General features: G+C 50.3%; 1 protein-coding gene across 1 annotated transcript in view; it reads left to right on the forward strand.

Moving 5' to 3' along the window:
* The first annotated feature begins 321 nt into the window (after positions 1-321).
* The window catches only part of CCND3 (cyclin D3), an 88,742-nt gene continuing 72,585 nt past the window's right edge, over positions 322-16,478 (forward strand). Inside the window, exon 1 of the mRNA XM_036413696.2 lies at positions 322-468. The gene's annotated coding sequence lies outside the window, so the exon portion shown is untranslated. The remainder of the gene's footprint in view (positions 469-16,478) is intronic.

Genomic DNA, 16,478 nt, shown 5'->3' on the forward strand with positions numbered 1-16,478 from the left:
GAGGTCAGAGGTCTGACAGAGGTCAGAAAACGCCGCCCGCTGTTGTTGTTTATCCCCAGGGCAGCACGTGACTGAGTGGCTAGTGCCCCGGAGGCAGAAGTCTGGAAACGCACCTTCCCGGCCCCACGCCCCTGAGCCAGGGGGCACCTGCACCCCCAAACCCGGGCACACGGGCGGACGAGGTCTCAGGCCCTAACCTCAGCCGAGCAGAGCACCCAGCCCCCCCCTCCTCCCCACTTCCTGCCCAGCTTCAAACTCGCGATCCGCGGCTGGGCTAGAACTTTGTAAACACGCCGCGCCTGCGGGGGCGGAGACTCCTTTTATTTGGGCTCCGGAGCGAGTTCACGCCCCTCCCCGCTGCCGAGGGCTGCGACCCCGCGCCTCAGCTCCCCGAGACTGAAGCTGGAGTCTGCGGGGGAGCGTGTCTTCGGCCACAACAGATCCTTCGGGGGCTCACCTGCCAAGGAGGTAGGCTTGAAGGCTGGAGGAGCCAAGATAACGGGGGTTCAGCACCCCTCGCCCCCTTTGCTGGGACCTCCAAGCTCAGGCTGGACTGCCCCAGCCTGGGGTGGGAGGTGGGAGGTGGGAGGTGGGTGGGTGGAGGAGGTCACCATGCTCTCATCACCTCCTGAACTCGGCTCACTTTCTCAGTGACGGGCAGAGAAGCCCCCCCAAAAAAACCCTGAGTGCCCTATATGTCCACACTGCACCCTTCCACGCTGATCTGGAAGCCCAGTGGGCTGTTGTTCTTCATACATCAGAGATGGAGGTGGGAGGTGTGGAGGAGGGCAGAGCCAGGGTGGGAGGTGAGGAGGAGGGCGGGCAGCCTTGGGGTTCTCCTGCCGCCTGGCTGAGGGAGGAAGCCACGGGGACAGTACTGGAAGGAAGGACCCCTCAGTGCTCACCCTCCAGCATCTGATGGGGCCACAAACGAGGGCCTTAGCCTCTTCTGTGTCAAGAGGAGTAACTGAAGAGAGCAGTCGCTTTTACTAAGGGAACATTGATGTATTCATTTCCAAACATTGACTGAGCTCCTACTGTGTGTCTGGGGTTGTAGTGGATGCTGAGAGTGCCATGGTGTTATTCCCCTGCAGTTAGTGTGGGTCATGGACAGCGGCGATAAGGCATCAAGCAGGGGGGGCTGGGAAGGCTTCCGAGCGAGGAAGACACTAGAGGTGGTTCTGAGAGAAGACGTGGGCAGTCTCTGGGGGCACTGATTCATTCCACAGGGTTGTACTGAACTCCGATTGTGGTGTTGAACGTTGAGGTAATGGGGACCCAGGTTTAACCCCTTATCTAGGTGCGAAAAAGAGGTGGTTGTAAACGGGATGAATTCAGGGAGAGGGCTGGTCCCCCCAAACCCAGAAATTCTCAGCTACAGTTGGGAGGGTTCACCTGGGGGTTCTGTGACAGTCCACACAATCTTGGCGCATCCATTCCTCACCTCTGAACTCTAGGACTTATCTCCTTGAACAAATCCTTGTTTTATGCCTCTCACCCTGATTCTCTTTGAGTGAAGAGAACCGGCTCTCCCATCACATTTCTGCTCTTTCCATTCCCAGGCTCCTTTGGGAGATGACTAACAATTTACAAATCCATTCAACACTTGTCTGCTGGGGCCATACTCTGTCTGCAAAGGCTAGATGTTGAGGACTTAGTGGTAATCAAGTCAGAGCGTCTACCCTCTTGGACTTTAGAATCAAAAGCATCTCTGAGACTTCCAGCTGGATCTCAGTCGAAGCCCAGTCCTTGAGACCATGGCCTCCAAGGTCCCAAACACCTTCTCTTTCCTGTTTTCCTTCCATCAAGGGTTTGGAATATGAGCTCACACTTACATAGCTCTGTCAGGTACTCTTCTCAATGTTTTAGGTGTAATGTCTTTTAATTCTCCGAGCAGTCCTATGAGGTAAGTACTTGGAGGAGACTCAGGCCAAGAGAAAAGAAGAAATATTCCCAAAGAGGGCCCCAGAAGGAAATGGCAGGGCTGGGATTTAAACCTAGGTCATTTGACTGGGAAGGCCCGGTTCTTAACCAGTAGGCAAACCTGTGTGTGCACTGGAGCCAGGGGCCTCAGAGTGTCCAAAGGGACTGATCTGTTAGCTGAGCATGAGTGCTGATGCCTTTCACAGGAGCCCCGCAGGTGTAGAGTAGGGTTGGTATGGTTGGGGTGACTGCACAGAGCTGGTATCTTGTATCCTGTCCTAATGGCCGTGTGTGTGTGTGTGTGTGTGTGTGTGTGTGTGTTAGAGGAGCAGACCAGGGTTTGACGTAAGAAAGAACTCAATATGGGTGTGATGTGCCGGAATCTGGAAGGTGAGAAACCAAGACACCTCTTTTGTTGGGAATCTTTAAGAAAAGCAGAGAACCGAAACCGGTTTGGTTCAGTGGATAGAGCGTCGGTCTGCGGACTGAAGGGTCCCGGGTTCGATTCCAGTTGTACCTTGGTTGCGGGCACCTCCCCAGTAGGGGGTGTGCAGGAGGCAACTGGTCAATATTTCTCTCTCATCAATGTTTGTAACTCTCTATCCTCTCCCTTTCTCTCTGTATAAAAAATAAGTAAAATATATTAAAAAAGAAAGAATAGTAGAGAGCCCTAGCTGCTTTGGCTCAGTGGATAGAGCTTTGGCCTGCGGACTGAAGGGTCTCAGGTTTGAGTCCAGTCAAAGGCACATGCCCAGGTTGCAGGCTCGATCCCCAGTAGGGGGCGTGCAGGAGGCAGCCTATCGATGATTCTCTCATTGATGTTTCTATAATAGCTCTCTCCCCCTCTCCCTTCCTCTCTGAAATCAATAAAAGCATATTAAAAAAAGAATAGCAGTGAACCTCACATTCTAGACTGCAAGGAGCAGTCTATCGCCGCAAGGAGCAGCCCTTCTTGGTAGCTGACTAAGGCAGCCGGCCACGGAGTAGAAACAGTCTTAAGATGCTCACCTCCTCCCCACAGCTGCTGCATCCCAGAGCTGCCTTGGTGGCGCTGACCCCATACTTCTAGGCAGGCTGGGGCAGTGGCCGTGATAAAAGCCAGGCCGCAGGACAGAGGTCCCGTGGATTCCAGCCATTTTCCCGTTACCTTTCTGAGACTCTAGGTCTCTCACAGGAGGCCCTCTGCACAGAACTGGGGAAGCCCAGGGGCTGTCTCCTCCGCCTGCAGTCAGTCCACCCCACCATGTGTCTTTGAGAGCGAGGTGTGTGTTGGGGGGTGGACACAGGTAAGGAGAACGGGGACATTCAGAGCTGTGCAGGCCTCCGGGCTGCTCCTCTGCCACCCCTACCCCCCTTCCTCCTCCTCCTCCTCCTCCTCCTCCTCCTCCTCCTCCTCCTCCTCCTCGGTGGGTGGGTGCGGGGCACTTTCGGGCGCCCCCGCCCCTGCGCCCGGCACGCTTCTGACTCTGGGGAGAGAACAGGTTGTGCTCAGAGAAACCACAAGAGGAAGCTTAGGGAGGGCTAGGGTGGGGAAAGTTCTGGGGCCCCTGCCAAGTTTCCCTTTCGGTGCCCAGCGGGTAGATGTGTTTATTTTGGTGTGTCGCTCTTGCCCTCAAAGACATTTAACCCTCAGAGTTTAAAGAGCTGTCGGGGCCTGCCCCATGTCAGCGGGAGGGCGTGGCCAGAGGCAGGCTGGCATCAGAAGGAGGTAACCTTTCCAGGCCCTTCACCCGGGTCCCAGGCTGCTGGGGAGAGGCTGCCTGACTCCAGAAAGTCTCCTTCTCACCTTCTGCCCTTTCACCTTCCTCTTCCCCAGAGCACTCCCTGCAGCCCTGCATTCCTCAGAGGACTGTGGTTCTAAGGACACTTAGGAAGGGGGGGGGGGGCGGCGCGTGATGGCGCCAGAAGATTTTTCCTAAATCTTTTGCCTGCGTCATCTCATTTACCGCTCACCGCACCTTCAGGTCATAAATACCCCAACCCCAGTGTACAGACAAGGAAGCAGGCTCCGAAAAGCTAAGAAACTTGCCCGAGGGCCCCGCAGCGAGTACTGGCAGAGGTCAGATGTGAACTCTGGCCTCCGATGTCAGAGCCTGCGCTCTTGATGTCTCCGTTGAAGCCCCAAACAGAGCACCCGCTTCCCTGACATATCCCTCCCTGAACAGCAGGGACGCTGCAACCCAAGGGTGTGTTTAAAAATGATGCTGCCAGCGTGGTGAGAGGATGGCGTGGGCACAGAATTGGAAGACACTCCGTGGGAGTTAGTGTATCAATGAAGAATAACCGCACGAAAAAAGCAGGCATTGTGGGTGAAAGGTCGAAGTCACACGCAGGATGGCCGAGCCACATGGGGAGCATATTTAGGAAGGACGTTATAGCTCTGTCCAAGTATTGGAAATGTTGCCTGTTGTCCCCCAGGGAGGGGAGACCAGTGGAGGCAGGTTTCTAAAGAGCATAAGAGCCAAAACCAGTTTGGCTCAGTGGATAGAGCGTCGGCCTGCGGACTGAAAGATCCCAGGTTCGATTCCAGTCAAGGACATGTACCTTGGTTGAGGGCACATCCCCGGTAGGTGGTGTGCAGGAGGCAGCTGGTGGATGTTTCTCTCTAATCGATGTTTCTAGCTCTCTATCCCTCTTCCTTCCTCTCTGTAAAAGGTCAATAAAATATATATATATTTTTAAAAAGCATAAGAACTTTCTAACAAATAACTGCCCAGTTCCCTTCCGAAGAAGTCAGTTCCTCCTGTGAGACAGTCTAGAGCACAGGCTTTGGAGGAGACCCTGAAGTCCTTCCACCTCTGAACCTCCCGCATCATCCGTTCTATGCCATGCTTCTCTCCTCCACATCCGTCCACCAGGTGGCGCTGTTGCCCAGGGTGTCCTCCAGCGGCGGCTGGGCTGGGTGAGGAGCGCCACCTCAGCCGCCATCCGGCCGGGTGAGGCCTCTCCTCCACCCCGGCCCCAGCTGTCTGCACACCAAGGCGCAGAGAGCCACTTTTGACCCATAAAATACCTCTCAGGCTCCTCTGGGCTCAGGCTAGACGGGGCAGGCCTCTGCCCCCAGGGTAGGCTCTCTTCCCCGGGTTACAGATTCCCTCCCTCCGACACTTTCTCTTTCCCCTCATTGACCTTCTTCTGCCCTCGAAACGGGAAAATCCATCTGTGGGTGCCGTAGGCAAGGACAGCAGCCCTCGTGGGCATGGCAGGGTACCTCGTGTGGCGTGGCTTTTCGGACCCTTCAAAGGCATGACACCCGTGTTATCTCCTGTAAGGGGCCTCAAAGCCATACCTCTCTGAAACTGTTTGTCCTCAGTGGTCTGACCAGTTCTCCTACCCTGCTAGAAATTCCCTCTGGACAGCCACTCCTCAGGGCAGGAGGGGAGGAAGAAGGGGGAGGAGAGGGGTTGCTTGGTGCCTGTTTGTTGACTCAGATCTGCTTGTTGCCACCCAGACCCTTAGGAAGGCACGGAGCCCCTGGGGCCCCAGGGACCCAGCAGGCAGAGCCCAGTGTGAACAGGGGATAGAGTTCATTGTAAGCCCCGTGGCTATAGGACAAAAGGAGGGCAGGGCCAGAGAAAGAGGCCAGACCTAGTAGTTCCAAGCTCTCAGTAACTCATGTACTTTCCTCAACAACCTTGTGAGGCCGGACACCCATTTTTAAAAATATATATTTTATTGATTTTTCACAGAGAGGAAGAAAGAGATCGGATAGAGAGTTAGAAACATTGATGAGAGAGAATCATCAATCAGCTGCCTCTTGCACACCCCTCACTGGGAATGTGCCCGCAACCAACATACATGCCCTTGGTGGGAATCGAACCTGGGACCTTTCAGTCTGCAGGCCGACGCTCTGTCCACTGAGCCAAACCGGTTTCGGCAGGACACCTATTTTATGGATGAGCAAATCAAGGTGCTGAGGGTTAAACAGCTCGCTTGCATTTACACAGCTGGTCAGTAGCTGAGCTGGAAGTCTGACTTGGCTGTAACATCTGTGCACAGGACTGCTAACCTGTGCTTTGAATTGGCCAAGAGAGGCTGTACTCAGACAAACCACCCTGATTGGAGTCCCAGCTACTTCCCTGAGGTCCTTGTCTGTAAAGTGGGCATAAGAGAGCCCTTCCCTCACTGGGTTAGTATGAGGGTTAACAATTATAATCATTATTGTTATTTGTTATTTGTTATTTTTCAACTACAGCTGACGTACAATATTATATTAATTTCAAGTGTATAACATAGAGATTAGACATTTATACAACTTACAAATATGTTAGATGATCACCCTGGTAGGTTTAGTATCCATCTTACACCATATGTAGTTATTACAGTATTATTGACTGTATTCCCTGTGCCGCACTTTACATCTCCGTGACTGTGTTTCATATCTGGCAGTTTGTACATCTTAATTCCTTTCCCTTTTTCACTCACCCCACACTCCCTTTCCATTGGCAACCGTCAGTTTATTCTCTGTATCTATGAACTTGTTTCTGTTTTGTTTATTCTGATTTTTAGATTCTACATGTAAGTGAATCATATGATATTTGTCTTTCTCTGTCATTCAGCACAATGCCCTCTAGGCCTATCCATACTGTTGCAAATGGCAAGACTTCATTCTTTGTTATGGGTGAGTCATATTCAACAATAGCTAATGTTCATTGTGTGCATACTCCCATGACAAGTGTGAGCTTTTTGTGTCCTCACAACAGGTCTATGAGGGAGGCACTATTTTTTTTTTAAAAAAATTATATATATAATATATATATCTAATTATATATACATATTTCAGAGAGGAAGGGAGAGGGAGATAGAAACATCAATGATGATAGAGTATGATTGATCAGCTGCCTCCTCCACTCCCCACACTGAAAATCGAGCCCACAACCTGGGCATGTCCCCTGACTGAGAAGTAAACTGGTGACCTCCTGGTTTATAAGTCAATGCTCAACCACTGAATCACACCAGCTGGGTGGGAGGCACTATTATTATGCCTTTACTAGTGGCCCAATGCACAAAATTTGTGCATGGGGAGGGGGTTCCCCTCAGCCCAGCTTCACCCTCTCCCATCAGACATCCCTCTCACAATCTGGGACCACTGGCTCCTAACCACTCACCTGCCTGCCTGCCTGATCATCCCTAACTGCCTCTGTCTGCTTACCTGATTGCCCCTAACCCCTCTGCCTGCCTGCTTGATTCCCCCTAACTGCTCCCCCCCCCCCCGCCAGCCTGCTAGCCCCTAACTGCCTCTGCCTGCCTGATCACCCCTAAATCACCCCTAACTGCCCTCCCCTGCTGGCCTGATCTTGCCTCCAACTGCTCTCCCTTACAGGCCTGATCTTGTCCCCCAACTGCCCTCTCCTGCTGGCCTGGTTGCCCCCAACTGTCCTCCCCTGCAGGCCTGATCTTGCCCCCAAGTGCCCTCCCCTGCTGGCCTGATGGCCCCTAACTGCCTCTGCCTCGGCCCCCATAACCATGGCTTTGTCCAGAAGAAAGTCAGACAATTGGAAGATGCCTGGTCAACCCGGTCTAATTAGCATATCACCCTTTTATTAGTATAGATAGATTACATAGGATAGGATTGCTTAAATGGGAGAGGGGGAAAGCCTTTTTCAGCAAGAAGATATACTCTTGGCAGACAAAAATACATAATCCCTATATCTGGACTGATAGTTAGCCCCATGCACTATACTGCCAAACTGGTCATTAAAAAATTAAACTACTTTCTTACACCTTACACCAAATAGCTGTTGTCCTTAAAACCCCTCCTCAGCCCCCACCTTAGTTTCTGCCTTCGCAGTTCACTCAGATTAGGTTCTTATTGGTTGGTTTTATGCCAGTCAGTGTCAAAAAACTCCACCTCCTAGGCAGCCATTCGCTCCTCGCAGTTTACCAGATTTGGTTTTGATTGGTCAGTTTGTATGCCAGTCAACATCTCTGGACCTATCTCCAGGCCTGATCAGAGAGGTGGGGCAGATCAGCAGCCCCCATGGTTGCTGATGAGGCCCAGAGAGAAAGAGAGGCAAGGGCTGATCAACAGCTGCCATGGAGGCTGCGGATCAGACCCTGCTTCTCTCCCAGGCCTCTCTCCAGGCCTGACCTGCAGCCCCCTCAGCATTCAGTGCTGGTGCTGCCCCTGCAGCAGCAGTAGTCAGTGTTGGGTCACCGGGGGTGCAGGATGATTTCTGGTGTTCTATCACCCGTTCCGTTATTTTGGACATTCCGGACACTGGCTCTATATATATATTATAGATAGAGAAGAAAACTGAGGCTCAGAATGGTTTCATGGAGTCACATTCTGCACTAGGCTCATGAAATAACACGCAAAGCCCTGCCAAGGAGGTCATATGCCCTTATAAGTGATGGCCTCAGTCATCATTATATCATTGTATCATTGTATCATTGTCCTGTCGTCCTCATCACCTCCAAGACTGAGCTCCTTGGGTGGACCTGGGGGCTATCCCAAAACCAAGAGACAGCTCTGTGTTCTTTCCTCACCATCCCACCCATGACTTCATTTCACCCTTTTTTTCTAAAATAAAAATCAGCCCACAAGTTCTGGCCTGTGGTCAGATAACTGGACAGAATGCTTGAAGTTGGGGCCGTCCCAGAAACTCCCAGTTCTGGCCCCAGCGTTGTCTGCTCCCGCTTACCCTCCCTCCAGTTCTCCCTTCGCTCCCCTCCAGACCAGTCCTCCTGCCCCCTCCCTGGGGCCCCCGAGTTCTGGGAAAGGAGGCCAAAGCAGGGCCTCAGACAGATGCAGCTCCAGCGTGGGCCCAGCTGGAGGTGTTGGAGGCTGAGGGAGGAGGAGTGGACGGAGAGGACTGGCCAGGGGAGGAGAGGGAGGACGGGACACAGAGGCCCCCCGGCTGCCTGTCCCCATGGAAGCATCATCTGTCTCCCCTTCACAGACCCTTTCCTAAGCTCCCACTCATTCGGCTCACTCTGCGGGGTGCTCTGGTGAGAAGCCGCTCTGTGTAAGACCAGGGGGAGGAGGGAGGGTGCTTTTTTCCCCTCTGGCAGGTGGACATCACAAGCCGTCCTCGGGTTACGGAGGCGGGGAGGGTTGTCCCTCCCAACACGGGGCCTCTGAGAGTCAAGGCTGCTTTTCCCTTTCCTTCCAGGCCCTTCCCTTCTCCCCGAGCGGTATCTGTTACAGACCCACACACTTGGAGCCTGTTCAGAGGCGGAATCTGCTCTCCTCAGTGGGAGAGGACCTCGGGGTTACAGACTCTCCGATGTCCTGGGTGGCTGAGCACAGGCCGAGCCTCCGGGGCCCCGTCTCCTTTCCTCCCTGTCAGCCGGTGCCTGCTGGTCCTTGGGGGACAGCCTCCATCTGTTCTTGGAATTGACTCAACTTGCCCCTCGAAGGCCAAGCTGTTTTACTCTCAGGTCTCTTGGTCTCCAAGGACAACGGAGTCTTTCCCTGCTCGGGCCCAGCCTCTGGAGCTCTCACTCCAGCCTCCCTGTGCAACCGCTGGGCGTGAGCTCGGTGCCTCCTGGGTGGTCCCCAGAAAGCCTTGCTTCTCCCGGCCCCTTCCGTGCCTTCCCTCTGACACCGTTTCTGGGAGTCGTTTTTGGTATGCTTTGTAGGAATCGATGATGTGGACTTCTCTAATCCAAATTTCTTCCTAGGCCCGTGCAGGGAAGATGTTGGCCATAATAATAGCGTATCTTGGCACAATACTTCCCCCCACCAGGGCCCGTCATAAGTGCCTATATATACTGTGTGCCATTTGTAAAGATGTGAGTTTGTAATAAGGAGGACATTTATTCACTCACTCCTCACTGATTCCTCCTAAGAATCCCATGTGGCTTCCCTGGTTCACAGAGGAAGAGCTGAGGCCCACAGGCTAAGGAACTCGCCCCACATCCAACAGCTGGACAGCCCGGAGAGCCTGGTGGCCGAGGGAACCCTGACCTGCCTTCCCATGCACATGGTGTCTGTGTGTGTGTGTCTGTGCACGCGTGTGCGTGCCCACCCACCAGGGGGAGTGTGAGACGGCAGGTTTTAAGACCACGTCAGGATGGTAGGTAGAGCCGGCTGCCAGGCCTCCGTGTGTGATGGTGGATCTGTGTCTGACCTGCATGTCTGTGTGGAGGTGAGATGTTGTGGGTCAAGTGCCCCAGGCAAGGCCGGAGCCTGGCCTGTCCCTCAGTACTCCTGGCCAGCGTTTTCAGGGTTGGAAACTCTGAAAGATGGAAGAGAAGGAGCAAGGATGGCCCAGCCCTGCCCTAGCTGGCAGGCCAGCTGTCCCACAGGACCCAGGAAGCAGGAGTGGGCGGTGGCGGTGTGAGCTCTGCTAGGTGGGGCCGGGCCTCTAACGCATCTGAGGAGCCCTGGATGAATCAGCCCGACCACAGCCGCCCCAACGGCAGTGATGGTGAAAACACGCTTTTCGTCCAGCTCCCCCTCCGACACGCATTTTCCTTTTCCTTCTCTCCCCAGACCTGGCCTTTGGTAGGGTGTGGCACCCGGGCCGGGCCGTGGCTAAGGGGAAACACCTCTGGGGGTGGTGGTTAAGCTGGTCGTAATGCTAGAACTGCACTTTGATCTTCAAGGTAACACCACCCAGAAACGGGCAGCAGCCCAGGCCCGGGGTGGGTGTCACATACGCGGTCCAGAAGACAGGCTTGCCTATGTCCGGGGCTCCCGGGCTCCCCCGCCTGGCATCTCCCTCCAGCAATCCCGAGGTCTCAGGGTCGTCCTGTCTTGCACAGTAGAGCTGCATTTATCGTGGTGGCTTCAAAGTCAGTGTAAAAACAAAACACCTAAAAGTTACCGTTAAAGCATCTCATAAAACACTGCTCATAAAACACAGTAGACCTACTCTGTGCATTCTTTCCTGTCCCTAACCATCTCCAGCGGAGCCAGATCTCCCTGGAGCAGACGGCTGAGTCTCTGGTAGAACTAAATTGTGCTGAGCTCGGGGTAAGGGCCCACAGTGTGTACACAGTAGGGAGGTTCCTGTGGTTGGTTGCTGTCTCCTCCGGTGGACACCCTTGAATTCGTGATAGTCAGTGTACACATGTAGGAATTCAGCAAGTACTTGCTTACGTGCTCCCTGAGCCACAAGAAAGGGTGGGGTGACTGCGGTGGGAATCTGGAGAAAGGAGCAGTTGCTTTTGGATGGATTAACCAGGGATTTCTTTCTCCGAGGTACCCTGTGAGAAAACAAGAGGCGTGGGCTTGATGAGAAATTCAGTTTTAAGTGGTGGTTGCTTTTCTATGTTTTTGTTTTTCTTTTTAAATATATTTTATTGATTTTTTACAGAGAGGAAGGGAGAGGGATAGAGAGCTAGAAACATTGATTAGCTGCCTCTTGCACACCTCCTACTGGGGATGTGCTCGAAACTAAGGAACATGCCCTTGACTGGAATCGAACCTGGGACCTTTCAGTCCACAGGCCGACGCTCTATCCACTGAGCCAAATCGGTTCCAGCTTTTCTATGTTTTTACTTTTCTGAATAGGTGAGTTTTTTGTGGTTTTTTTGTTTGTTTGTTTGTTTGTTTGTTTGTTTTACCAAAAGCCATATTGTAGAAATAGTTATTTTCTATCTTTATTTCTATGGCAATCATTAGGGCAACTTATTCTTTGTTATTACTGATTCTTTCTATTATAAAATAATTAGCGGCTTTTTCTAGAATCACTATCATTTCTATACCAATAATTGTTCCTAAGGTGACCACTTCTTGCTTCTCTAATGCTTTGTAGCACACTGGTGCAGGGAGGTAAGACATGATGTAAAGACAGGGATGTAACAACGTTGAGGGTGGGGTCCTTTCAGAGCCCCCGAGTCTGCTTAACCCAATGTGCTCAATCTAAGGCAGTAGTTCATCAAGCTTTGTGGACTCAAAAACACGTTACATCCTTCAAAATGTTATCATTGAGGGTCCCAGAGAGCTTTTGCTTTGAAGGCTGTAGCTGTTGGCATTTAATTTCTATTAAAAAATTTTAAATGAGAAGTTTAAAGAGTATTTGTTAATTCCTTTATAGTAACAAGAAGAAACTCATTTCCTGTTCACATAGCATCAGATTTTTTTCAGATTATCATATTCTTTATAAAGTTACAACTATATGTTCCAACATGAAAAAAACAAACTAATGAGAAGTGTAGCCTTGTTATACATTTTGCAAAATCTCTTTAATGTGTGGCTTAATGGGAGACAGCTGGATCACTGGTCCTCTTCTCCTTCAGTCTGTCCTAGCGTGTTGTTCTAGTCGATGTATACGAAGACAGATAAAGCAGTGGGAAAGGAAGAACCTTGCCAACTCTTCTGGAGGATAGCTGGGCCTATTGGGACATTTATTGATAGCTGGAAAGACTCTTTTGGACGATGGGGAAGAAGCTGAATCAACACTATTGGCTTGGGGAGTTTAGACTTTAGTTAGTGGGTAATGGGGAGCCATGGAAGGCTTTTGAGAAAGGAAATGACATGAGAACGGGTTTAAGATGATTTCTAGAGCATTAGTAGAAAAATAGAATTGGAAAGAGTGTCTATACCAGTGGTTCCCAATCTTTTCTGGGCCATGCCCCACCTAAGCGTCTCTAAAATGCACCCCCCCCTCGCCGTGTCATAGAATTCTTATTATTCAAAAAGTGAACCCCTATTCATGTGGAGGAAGCCTGAAAGGCCATTAACTTGGTCTAAAGAAGCTTCCAAACAACATGGCATCCATGAAAGAGAAAAAAGAAAAGAACGCAAGGACAGTTGAAGTACTGAGGAAGAGATCACTGAGAAATCGTTTAAAAAATAATAATATGAAATGATATGAAAAATAACAGCAGCAGCAAATAAAGTTTCAAAACATATGATAGAGAACTGAAATGCATAAATATGGCACAATATATATTGTACGTGAGGCTACTAGAACCATAAGAAAGGCAAAACATTCCCTTAAAAATCAAACTGCCCCCCTGTGCCCCACACTGGGAACCACTGTCTACAGAACTGTAAAAAGGACTGAAACTAGGGTTATAGCAGTAGAAATGGAAAGAGGGGTGATTTGGCAAAATATTTTGAAGGTAGAAAGCAACAGAACTTAGTAAATCATTTGGTAGGAAGGTACGAAAAAGCATCTGCTCTGTGAAATTGCTCTTCCCTCCCTCTGTTAGGCACCATGCATTCTTCATAGATGAAGTATGTGGCCACATGGTGTGGTTGGCTGCTTGCATGTCTTCTCTCCTACTGGGCGACAGTGGGCGCTCAGTAAATGAATGAATGACAGTAACCAAGAATTACGATCCCAGGATATTTCAGCCTGCGTAGCTGGTAGAATATTGGCGCCATTAACAGGAATTTAAAGACCAGGAGGAGAAGATATCCATTATTATTAAGGATCGTTAAATAAAGGATAGGAGGAGATGTCAAGCTCACAATGAGGAGAAAACAGTGGGTGGACCTTGAACTATACTGTTGTCTTGGCAAGGAATTACATTTTTCTAGATGCTAAAGATTTAGGCAGAAATATGAAAAACATCCAGGAGGGATCAGAGATTATCTGCTCTTTATTCCCAAGTAACTCAAGTTCAATTAGGGCTCTTTTTCCAAACTAGAAATGTTATTTTGTTTTAACACATTTTATACACAATCAAACACATATACGTGTGTGTGTGTGTGTGTGTGTGTGTGTGTGTGTGTGTGTGCCAGAAGCCTGGTGCATGAAATTCATGCATGGATGGGGTCCCTAGGCCTGGCTGGTGATCAGGGCCCATCAGGGCCCAAAGCCCCTGACAGGGTCAGGAGAGGAGGCAATGGTCACCAGGCTGGGTGCGGAAGGAATGAATGCCAGATGGTGGTGCCGCCCTCGGTGCCCTGCCATCACGCAGTTCCCTGCCTTCCCCACTCCCTCTTTCCTCGCCACCACCTGTGCCTACCTGCTGGGGGAAGGGACCACAGGAGGTTGGCTGTGGGGGTGCACTGATCACCAGGGGGCAGCTCCTGCATTGAGTGTCTGCCCCCTCGTGGTCAGTGTGCATCATAGTGACTGGTTGTTCCCGTAATTCCGGTTGTTGGGTCCTAACGGTCATGACACACCTATATATATATATATATAGGTGTGTGTGTGTGTGTGTGTGTGTGTGTGTGTGTAACCTATATATTGAAGAGCTGATAGGCTAATTAGACTGAACAGCAGAACGACCATCCGGACATCCTTCCAGATGACTGTCTGGACAACTTTCTGGATGAAGCCAGGGCTGTGAGTCAGCCAAGGCATCCAGGGCTGCAAGGGGCTGCGAGGATCAGCCAAGGCTGTAAGGGGTTGCAAGGGCTGAGCCCCTTGCATGAATTCATGCATCGGGCCTCTATTCTGTAATAATAATAAAAGCATAATATGCTAATTAGATTGGACCTCCTTCCAGACGGACCAAGCCAGGGCTGCGAGGGAAGCCCGGGTCCCGGGTGCCAGAGGGAAGCCAGTGCCGGCAGCCGGGAGAAGGAAGGCCTGCTCTTGCACAGACTTCGTGCATCAGGCCTCTAGTATATATATATATAAAACAAGTTTCACTGAACAGTGCTTATAGTCCAGATGATGTACTTGGATATTTTCTTTTTTATCATGTTGTTTCTTTTTTTAAAAATGGTGGTCATGTTGAGCTTCTTGTCCCAGTAGAGTGTCCTGACTTGCAATTTGGAAGACACTGAATTGGAGAGGTATCAGTCTTCTCCAGCCACAGAATGGGTTGTCACATATGAGGCACAGGGAATGCACTGGAAGGAGGTAGGGAGCTCACAGACTCACCAGAAAAACTACAAAACCAGGTTCGGCAATGGGCGGAAACTAACAAAGTGCTCGAGGGCTGGGCGGAGGGACCTGCAGGACATGAAGAGATGACAGCAACTGACCGGCTGCCCAGGCAGGACAGGAATGGACGGACTGGCCTCTCTGGTTTGTATAATGCAGGTCAGGCAGGCTGGCTTCTGGCTTTGCACTAGAGGAGAGGAAATCCCCTGAAAGGGAGCAGCAGTGTCACTGGAAAGGGAATTGGGCGCTCGGCATTGGAAAAAGAATAGTCTTCACGAGGTAGGAGCCTAGTCTAGGCACACAAAAAGCTCCCTAACAGTGGATGGTGTCCTGGGCAGGTCCTGGCCCTGCTGGTGGCTTTGTCATGTGGTGAATTCTCCTTTCAGAAAGCAGGTTGGCTCTGGGTATCAAAATCGAATGCCAGTCTAAAACATCCTGACCCTCTATCTTGGTAATTCTACTTTCCAGGCTCAATCCTACTTTAAATAATTCTGAATGAAGGAAAGACTTGGTCCAATGATTTTCATCAACGTGTTATGTGTATGAAAATTTGGGACAACTGAAATGCCTCACGGTAGAGCATGGTCAGGCAAAGTGTAGTACGGTTGACCCTTGAACAACATAGGGGTTCCGAGCACTGACCCCTCACACAGTCAAAAATCCATGTATGACTCTTGACTCCCCCAGAACGTAAACCGCTAATAGCCTACTGTTGACCAGAGCCGCACCAATGAAGAACAGTCTGTTGACACACATTTTCATGTTATAAGCATTATATACTGTATTCTTACAACAAGGTAAGCTAGAGAAAAGAAAATGTTAGTAAAAAAAAATCATAAGGCAGCCCTAACCAGTTTGGCTCAGTGGATAGAGCATCAGCCTGTGGACTGAAAGGTCCCAGGTTCGATTCTGGTCAAGGGCATGTACCTTGGTTGCGGGCACCCCCAGTAGGGGGTGTGCAGGAGGCAGTTTATGGACGCTTCTCTCTCATGGATGTTTCTCTCTCTGTCCCTCTCCCTTCATCTCTAAAAAAAATCAATAAAATATATTTAAAAATAAAAGAAAATCATAAAGCAGAGAAAATACATTTACAGTATTTATTGAAAAATATCTGTATATAAATGGACCCATGTTATTCAAGGATTAACTGTATATCAAGTGAAATATTAGATAGCCATTAAAATGTCAACTGCAAAAATGTGATGTCATAAAAATTATTTCTATGGTATCATTAAGGAAAAAATTAGAATGCCAAATTATATGTATAGTGTATTTACAATTATATATTTACACACACACACACACTCTTTCTCTCTCTCTCTCTCTCACACACACACACACAAATAGAGAAAAGACTGGAAGAAAACATACCAAAAATATTAGCAGTGGTTGTTTTGGGGGGCAGTGAAACGATGGGTGACTTGTTTTCTACTTTCCCCCCCTTTTTTCTAAATGTTCCGGTTCTGCAAAAATATGAAACTTGCAAAACCAGTCATGAGTTTATTTCCCTACGTGAATAGGAAATCATCTTATCATTTTCATAGCCTCTCACTGGAGACAGTGGGTGCTAAGTGTACCGTGTGACCTCCTAGAGGAGAGCGTGGTGTGGCCTGGGAGGTGTCAGCTGCCTGGGCCCCAAGTTCCCAATGAGCCAGGGTTGTGTGCCGGCCCTTTTAGTCCGGTGGCACCAATAACATTGAAATGCGGGCACCTCTTGCGGTGACCGGCTCAGGTGGTCATGGCGGCTGAGAGCGGGTCTTGAGGTTCGAGGACGCCCTTTGAAGACCTTGTTACCCGGGGATGGGCACAGGGTGG

The sequence above is a fragment of the Pipistrellus kuhlii genome, unplaced genomic scaffold, assembly GCF_014108245.1.
Source record: "Pipistrellus kuhlii isolate mPipKuh1 unplaced genomic scaffold, mPipKuh1.p scaffold_m20_p_5, whole genome shotgun sequence".
NCBI classification, from domain to species: domain Eukaryota; kingdom Metazoa; phylum Chordata; class Mammalia; order Chiroptera; family Vespertilionidae; genus Pipistrellus; species Pipistrellus kuhlii.